This window comes from Vanellus vanellus, assembly GCF_965231255.1.
Source record: "Vanellus vanellus genome assembly, contig: HAP1_SCAFFOLD_516, whole genome shotgun sequence".
Classification (NCBI taxonomy): domain Eukaryota; kingdom Metazoa; phylum Chordata; class Aves; order Charadriiformes; family Charadriidae; genus Vanellus; species Vanellus vanellus.
In genome coordinates this window covers 115,782-125,017 of record NW_028128754.1, presented here as the reverse complement: position 1 = coordinate 125,017, position 9,236 = coordinate 115,782, and the positions used below count along the sequence as shown (strand labels likewise).

The following is a 9,236-nucleotide window of genomic DNA, read 5'->3' as shown; positions in this document are numbered from 1 at the left end:
GGGGGGAGGAGGGGGGGGAGGAGGGAGGGGAGAGGGGCGGGGAGGAGGGAGGGGAAAGGGGGGGGCGGAGGAGGGAGGGAAAAGGGGAGGCCGGAAAGTGGAGGCCGGAAAATGGAGGCCGGAAAGTGGAGGCCGGATGCCGGAAAGTGGAGGCCGGAAAGTGGAGGCCGGAAAGTGGAGGCTGGAGGCCGGAAAGTGGAGGCCGGAAAGTGGAGGCCGGAGGCCGGAAAGTGGAGGCCGGAAAGTGGAGGCCGGAAAGTGGAGGCCGGAGGCCGGAAAGTGGAGGCCGGAAAGTGGAGGCCGGAAAGTGGAGGCTGGAGGCCGGAAAGTGGAGGCCGGAAAGTGGAGGCTAGAGGCCGGAAAGTGGAGGCCGGAAAGTGGAGGCCGGAGGCCAGAAAGTGGAGGCCGGAAAGTGGAGGCCGGAGGCCGGAAAGTGGAGGCCGGAAAGTGGAGGCCGGAAAGTGGAGGCCGGAGGCCGGAAAGTGGAGGCCGGAAAGTGGAGGCCGGAAAGTGGAGGCTGGAGGCCGGAAAGTGGAGGCCGGAAAGTGGAGGCTAGAGGCCGGAAAGTGGAGGCCGGAAAGTGGAGGCCGGAGGCCAGAAAGTGGAGGCCAGAAAGTGGAGGCCGGAAAGTGGAGGCCGGAAAGTGGAGGCCGGAGGCCGGAAAGTGGAGGCCGGAAAATGGAGGCCAGAAAGTGGAGGCTGGAGGCCGGAAAGTGGAGGCCGGAAAGTGGAGGCCGGAGGCCAGAAAATGGAGGCCGGAAAGTGGAGGCCGGAAAATGGAGGCCAGAAAGTGGAGGCTGGAGGCCGGAAAGTGGAGGCCGGAAAGTGGAGGCCGGAGGCCGGAAAGTGGAGGCCGGAGGCCGGAAAGTGGAGGCCGGAGGCCAGAAAATAGAGGCCGGAAAGTGGAGGCCGGAAAGTGGAGGCCGGAGGCCGGAAAGTGGAGGCCGGAAAGTGGAGGCTGGAGGCCAGAAAGTGGAGGCCGGAAAGTGGAGGCCGGAAAGTGGAGGCCGGAGGCCGGAAAGTGGAGGCCGGAAAGTGGAGGCCGGAGGCCAGAAAATGGAGGCCGGAAAGTGGAGGCCGGAAAATGGAGGCCAGAAAGTGGAGGCTGGAGGCCGGAAAGTGGAGGCCGGAAAGTGGAGGCCGGAGGCAGGAAAGTGGAGGCCGGAGGCCAGAAAATGGAGGCCGGAAAGTGGAGGCCGGAGGCCGGAAAGTGGAGGCCGGAAAGTGGAGGCCGGAAAGTGGAGGCCGGAGGCCAGAAAATGGAGGCCGGAAAATGGAGGCTGGAGGCCGGAAAGTGGAGGCCGGAAAGTGGAGGCCAGAAAGTGGAGGCCGGAAAGTGGAGGCCAGAGGCCAGAAAGTGGAAAATCCCTAATGTGCATAATTAATTGTTTCATTTGCCTAATGAGGTGCTAATTATTTAATGAGGTAATTGGGTGGGCAATTAGTGTACAGGTGGTCCAGTGTTCAGGCATGTCTGTATATAGGAAAACCCTACAAATACTAAGTGTGGCATGGAACAAGGAAAGGACAGGCAGTCCCATTTACTATTTTAATAGCTCTTTCTTTGAGTGCTGCGGGGCACGTCTTTTCCTAGTTTGGCTATTTCATGTGTCTAACTTCAGTTATCCTTATCAGTATGCTGTAGTGAAACTGCTACAGCACCTAACACCCACAAACTGGGGCTCAAATGCACTCTTGTTGCGCACAACCCATCACAAATGACTCTCGGGCATGCACATCTCTATTAACGTTCTGAGTCAGATACGCACGAGATCAACACCGCCCAGCCGTGTTCCACAGCTACCATCTGACATCTGCGTGCTCACACACGCTCCGCCCCCGAGTCATGCATGCCCCTGTACCCGGCCAAATGCACGGCGACACAAAAGGGAGTGGGATGAAAGCAAACGACACTTTAAATGCCAAATGTTGTTGTCCGCACGTGTAACTATTAATCAACCAAAGGACATTGTGGGCTTGGGACAATGTGCCCCAAGAACTCCTAATCCAGGAGCGTAAGTGACCCTGCCTGCAAAAACCCCAGCCTGTGCCTGACCTCCGCCCAAACTTTGGCGATGAAGGTCACCAAAGGACAGGATGGGGGAAAAAAAAAAAACAGCCAGGGGAAGGAAAAAAAAAACTGGAATACAAAAACCCCAGCCGGGGGATTTATTTGCCCTACGAGCCTGCAAATCGCTGACTGCTCAGAGCCCCGTCACGCTGCTCTACACCCCTGCTCTTTCTGCGCTTACTGCAAGTTACCTACAACAACTGCATAAAAACCCCAAATGCATTACTACCTTACCTTATCTTACCTCGCAATGTGGTTGTCATTCGCTCCGTTCCCGGCGACGTGCAGAGACACAGCGACCCTTTAACCATCTACGCTGCCTACACAATACCGTATGATACATACAAAGATAGAGCCGTGTCATGTGCACACCAGTCTAAAAACTTGACGTGCTCTTAGAGCGCCATCGAGATGAAATACGATACAGGGTGATACGATGCAGGTCCATCTCTGACAGCAGTTGAGGTAGTTATGGGGTGGTACGATGCGAGATGGTCTCCGGCGGCGGTCCAGATGACTACGGAGGGGTGCCAACAAAAGGCAAATGCCGATATGAGGCGATACGATGCGTGACGCTCTTGGATGGTGGTAGACACCGATGCAGACCCAGACGAGGCAAATCCAATACAGAGCCAAACAAGGCAGTAGGCAGTCAAATACGGAACGCTCCAATAACAAAACCGCAATAGGGGGTGGTACGATGCGAGACCCTCTCAGATGGTGGTTGAGACAATTTCAGGGTAGTACAATGCAAAACCGATACTCAGAAGAACAATACAATACACATTCAAACACACAGTGATCCAATAACAACACACGATACGGGGTGGCACAAAGCCAGATCGTCTCTGCTGGCAGGCAAGATGGTTACGGAGCGTCACAATGCGATACAAAGTAGACTACGCAATATGAGATGGTGTCCGAGGTCAGTCTAGACTATTACAGAGGAATACAATGCACAACCACTACAGAGAGGGACAGTGCAATAGGCATTCAAATAGGCAATGATGCAATTATAAAAAAAAAAAAGGAAAATCAGGGTCGTACAATGCAAAACCGTCTCCGATGTCAGTCGAGACCATTACAAAGTTATACGATGTGAGACACGATGCAATACGGAGTGATATGATACAAGATGGTCTCAAATGGCAGTCGACACTGTTACAGAGCTATACAATGCAAAGCCAATACAACACCAAACAACGCAACGTGCACTCCGGTACAGAATGATCCGATACAAAAAAAAACAGTAGGGGGCGGTATGAAGCGAGACGGTCTCACGTGGCGGTCGAGATAGTTACAGAGTGGCACGATGTGAGACAAAACGCAATACGGGCCGTTACAGTGTGAAACGGTCTCAGATGGAGGTTGAGACTATTACAGGGCAGTATGATGCAAAACCGATAGAGCCTAATAATGCCGTACCCATTCAAATACAGAACGGTCCGACACAAAACGCAAGATGGGGAGTTACGCTGCGAGACGGTCTCTGAAGGCAGTTGAGACAATTACAGGGCGGTACAATGTGACGCATAACTAAATACATAGCTTTACAAAGCAAAAGAAAAAGTAAGTTCTGCATGGCGAGGCGGTCTCGGATGGCAGTCAAAACTAGAATGCTGCGATACAATGCAACTCTAGAACGACACGTGCCTGAGAAGCTTGGCTTTAGGGCCCTACCTCAGAAAGGCAGGCGGATGAGATGCCGTAGCACATCTCTATGGAACCGGGAAGTACCAGAGCAGAGCGCTCCTTCCGGGCCAGATCGCCTCCCTGAAGGTGACCCTCTAGATACATCCGTGACGCTAGGTGTGCTTGAAGCTCCGATCGCAGGTGGCAGACACGGACCCGTGGCGCGTGCAGAGGCCGCAAGAGTGACCGTGAGATGCTGTAAGACTGTGGGTGAGAACAACTCACGTAAGGTCAATGATGCCAGCACAGAAGCCCTACGGTGCCACAATGATGCAAATGCCTTATAGCAGCCCTGCAAGAGAGGCGACAGCTGCCACCCCTGACAGAAAGCGACCGTCAAACTCATCACAGTGGATGCATGAGAAGGCAGGCTTTAAGACCTGAACCTCTTAAAGACACGGGAATGAAACCCCACAAGACTACTCTGTGGAAACGGGAATCTCAACAGAGCCGCATGTGCCGCCTGGCTTGCCGCCGCAAGTGGAGACCGATCGGAAAGATTCGCAACATAATACACGCTGGATGGAAGGACACTTTAAAGTAGACTATCGAGATGAGAAAGGCTCGACAGGCACTACACTGATGAGGTGATGCTCTCTAGCCACTCTGGAGAGCTAGTGAGATGCCTGCTGATCAAAAAAGAGCTATGGAGACTTCGAGACCGGAGGAAGGTATTACGCAAGATACAGAAGACAGGCCATGCAAACTACATGATGACAGACACGAGCCGGAACCACCCGGACCGGTGCACACTACCGTCACGCAGAAGAGTAACCCCCTCCCTTTACCTGCCTGAAGGGGACCGCTCGGGGACAGCCCTCTGCCCTATGCTAACTTTAAAACCCATCTCTCCGGTTGCTGACCCTGTCCCCTCCCTCCCCAAACGATCTCCGCCGCGAGTCCCTCCGCTGAGCTTTCAGAGGGCCCGGGCTCCAAAGCCATCCTTGACGAATAAAACCCCGATTGGCAAACGGCGTTAATCTTGCAGGCGATGGATTCTTCTTCAGCGCCTGCAAAAACAAACAAAAAGATGCACACGCAACAGTGCCGTTGCGAAGCATCGTGTCGGTCAACATAGACTTTTCCTGTGACAGCCCCCGCCTTGGACACGCCGTGGCGTTCCGCTCACCTGCTCTGCACAGATTCCGGAGTCAGATGCTGGGACCGTCAATGTTTCTGGCACCTAACGGATTCAAGAATTCAAACCGTGGAAAAACAACAAAACAACCAAGTGTAACTGCAGTTACAGAGGCAGCGGTCACATCTTCCCTCTAATACCAGAAACAATGACCCACCTTCTCACGGTACTCTGCTTGGCTGCGTCACCCTGCGGAGCTGGTCCCTCTACGTCTGAAAAAACAACATCAACGATCAGCTGGACGCAGAGAGGTAGCTTCGTAACCCTAAAGTCTTGTTCCTATTTAGAAACCTCATGTGGAGGCCATCTGGCGGCTCGCCAGAAACACCACCCACAGACTTCAAGCCCCACACATAGCAGCCTTTGCGTCTTTGAGATGCAGTCTCCGGACCTACTGCTGAATGGCCCTTCCTGCAGAGCTCTGCCCTTCCCCATAAAGCGTTAATGAAAAACCTGTTCTCAAAACCCACTGACGGCCGCTCAGTCCAAAATGACCTTACTGCCTTTGCCTCGACACACCAACATATTAACCGTAAACTCTTACGGCTATCCCACCTACCCCTGACTCTACACCCCTGGGCAGGGTGACTCCGAGCCACACAGACATGCACAGATACTACACAGAACACTACAAACAATGTGCCTCAAAGATGAGAGAAAACTCTCAGAGAGAAGAATGATGCCGGGATGGAAGTCACTGTCGGGCAAGAAGACCTGCGAGACCGCAACAGTGACGTGAGGAGGCTCTGGGAAACACCCCAAAAAACCAAAACAAAACAAAAACAGAGTAGGACGTCAGGGCCTGTGACGAGAAACGACTCTCAAAACTGAGATGATGTAGGTGCACGAAACCCGGCTTCAACACCTACAAACATAAGGATGAAGGGAACGACACGCGGTCCCTGAAAATGGATGGGTATAGAGAAGAGCTGCTTGTGCAGCCGGGAATGATGCTGCAAAAGCAGAGCGACCGAAGAGTCTTCCCATCAAGACCGATCCACGCTTTAAGCTCATAAGGCAAGAAAAGCAGCGCCCAATTGGCACCATGCTGATGAGTACTGGCAATTGAACCCCACAGGCTGCGCCTGAGGCACGTGTCGTGCTCCTTGTCCAAAGAGCAACGAGGACATTAAGAAATGAGGAAGCTCTACAACACATAAGACATATCACACAGACTATACAACAACAGACACAGGCTGGAACCGCCCTGCCCGGCACATGCTAGCGTTGTGCTGAGGAGTAACCTGCTCCCCCTTTACCTGCCCAAAGGGGACCGCTCCTGGACAGCCCTCTGCCCTACGCTACCTTTAAAACCCGTCCCTGCAATTGCCGACCTCGTCCCCACCTTCCCCCGACCCCACCGCGGTGCCGCTCCCTCGACTTATCTTTCAGAGGACCGGGAGGCTTAATCCATTCGCAACAAGGAAAACCGCAATCCGCCGACAGGATTCACCCTGCTGTCACCAGGCTCCTCTTTGTCACCTTTAAAGAAACACCCAAACCGCACACAACGGTGCCGTCAGTCGGCATCGCATCAGTCAACACGGACCTTTACCGCAACACGCCTCTCCTCAGAAGCGCCGCTGCGTTTCTGCTTACCTGCTCCGTGTCAACTCCAAAGTCGAATGCTGCGGCTGCGTGTGAGCCAACACGGGCGGGGCGCAGGAAGAGGCACAAAACCACAGATGAAGTGCGACGAGTAAGTTTTTTGTCATTACATCGCCAGCCGGGGAATTCCCAAAGAGGGGCCCGGGCAGAGGCACACGAGCGCAGATCCAGGCACCGATCTGTCTGTGCTCGAGGATCGCCAGATGTGCTCCTTGCACCTGTATATTGGGGATTGTGTGGCCAAAGTTCACTGCCACGCTTTGCCCTTTCCCACAGGGGGGGGCAGGAATCTCAAGCTTGTCCAACACGGTGCTTCCGAATCTCTCGCAGGCCTGTGTTATCAAAACGCAGATGGTCTGCCTGTCAAGCACACGAGACTAAATAACTATTCGTATGGTATATGTGTTCTTCCACACCCGAGCTCCGAGTCACTTAAGCAGGTTTAGAATCCTCCTTGACATCCTTCTGTTTCTTCTCCCGTGCAGATGGTCATCGTTTGTGGCACCTAAAAGACCGAGAGACTCAAAATTACCATTGCGCTCGCAAGAAGTCACCGACCCCGTGCACCTCCTCTCGACTACCTGGCTCGCCTCAAACCCTCATCTGCTCCCAAAGGCAGTGCCTGCAAAGTAAGAGGGAGAAACGCTTCACTGAGCTGCCATGCGATACTTTGCTATTAGCTGCTAAAGGGGCCCGCGAGGGCCTCGCCGGCTCAAACCGCTCATCGACTTGTGGCATCGTCCATCTAAGCCTGTGTGCGGCACCTGCAAAAACACAAGCAGAGCAGCACGTGCTGAGATACAGTCTGAAACTTTAGGCTGTGGATAACAACTCCCATCTCCCGCTTCTTTACCTTGACAGCTTTCCGGCCCATCCTCCGTCAGTTTGGGTTGCCGCCCTGGGTCTTGCGCCCCACCTGTAAAACACAAACGGCACGGGCTACTTACAACTTGACCGGCCTGAAAAACGACTGATACTTCAGCCCGCCAATCGCCGGTCACCTGGACAGAGTCAGGCACTGAGTCAGCTCGTCGCTTCAAGGATTCAAATTAAAAAAAAACCACAAACAAACACAAAACCATGATACCATAAATGCTGTCATAGAGCCACCGGTCACATCTTCCCTCTAATGCCGCACATGTCGACCCGCCTTCTTATAGTGCTCCACTCGGCTCTGCTACGTCGTCCTGCACAGCTTGTCCCTCTGCATCTGAAAAACAACATCAAACGAGTCACCTGGATGGGAAGCGATGGCATACTCATTCCGACGGTCACATTCCCATCTACAAATACTATCTAGACTCCAACTACAGCCTGCCATAAAAAAAAAAAAAAAACCACACACACACAAACCACACACACACACACACACACACCCCCTACTCAAAGGGCCATACAAAGCAGCCTCTTTTGTCTTTGAGGTGCAGACTCCTGCACTACTGCTGACCATCATTTCCAACGTGGTGCTGCTCATCTCAAAAACCACTAATGGAAGAGCTGTCCATGCAGCCTGCTGATGGCTGCGCGATCCCAGATGACTGTACCACCTTGGCCCCAACAGCCTGGACACAGCAACATGTTAACCATAGATTCTTACACCTATCCCACCTACCCCTGACTCGACACCCCTGGGCAGGGCGGCTCCGAGCCACACAAACACACAGACAGACTGACGCTACACAAAATCCTACAATGTACCTCACAGATGAGAAAAAACTCTCAGCGAGAATGACGACACCTCGACCAAAGACATCATGGAGCAAAATGATGAGCGAGACCATAATGGTGAAGTGAGGGGCCTCGACGGAAACCCCAGAGAATGTGCAGAACGTCACGACCCGTGACAAGAAGTGACTCGCCAAACTGCGAAGATGTACGTGCAGAAAACCGGGCTTCAAGACCTAAGAGCGTAACGATGCGGGGCAGAAGGCCCGCGCCCTGAAAACGGATGGCCAGAGAACAGAGCTGCTCACGCAGCTGGGAACCACGCCGCAAGTGAGGACCGTCCAGACACTTCCGTGACACCGCACCTATCGACGATTTAGGCTTCTAATACAAGAAGAGCAGCGCCCGACTGGCGCTATGCCGATGAGTACAGGCGTTCGAGACTCCAGGGATGCCGCCTGAGGCACTGTGCCTTGCTCCTGGAGCTTAAACCCGAAATCGAGATCCGACAAAGGTCTAATACACCAAAGACAGACCACACCGATGACACCACAGACACAGGCTGGAACCGCCCTGCCCGGCACACGCTACTGTCAGACTGAAGAGTAACCCACTCCCTTTACCTGTCCAAAGGTGACTGCTCCGCGACAGCCCTCTGCCCTACGTTAACTTTAAAAGCCGTCCCTGCGACTCCCAAAGTTGTCCCCTCCCTCCCCTGAACAGTTTTCACTGACATTTCATCAGCTTTCAAAGAGCGATGGTTCTGAAGCCATCCTCAACAAGAAAAACACCACAGGCAGCCAAGTGGATTGATCCTGCATTCACCCCGTTTCTCTTCATCATCTGCGAAAAAAATAAAAGTTAGTCACACAACAAAAACACACGTGAATCTACAGACAACGGCGTCATCAGTCAACACGCAGTTTTCCTGCGCCATCCCCAGCTGAGATGCGCTGTGGCATTCTGCTCACCTGGTCTCCACTAACGCCAGTCACATGCTGTGGCGCTCATTGTTTGGAGCGCTTAAGAGTCACAAAATTACAATTGCACTTAAATAACTCA

The 9,236-nt window shown here is 53.4% G+C and overlaps 2 long non-coding RNA genes across 2 annotated transcripts; both read right to left on the bottom strand.

Moving 5' to 3' along the window:
* Positions 1–3,871: 3,871 nt before the first annotated feature.
* On the bottom strand, positions 3,872–5,947 carry LOC309684074. The gene is made up of 3 exons (XR_014270260.1): positions 5,059–5,947; positions 4,893–4,946; positions 3,872–4,773 (listed from the first exon to the last, which is right to left on the bottom strand). It is a non-coding gene; the product is annotated as an uncharacterized lncRNA (long non-coding RNA).
* Positions 5,948–7,133: 1,186 nt separating this feature from the next.
* Positions 7,134–9,019, bottom strand: LOC309684073. Its single transcript, XR_014270259.1, has 4 exons — positions 8,909–9,019; positions 7,597–7,719; positions 7,363–7,425; positions 7,134–7,273 (listed from the first exon to the last, which is right to left on the bottom strand). It is a non-coding gene; the product is annotated as an uncharacterized lncRNA (long non-coding RNA).
* Between the last annotated feature and the right edge of the window lie 217 nt (positions 9,020–9,236).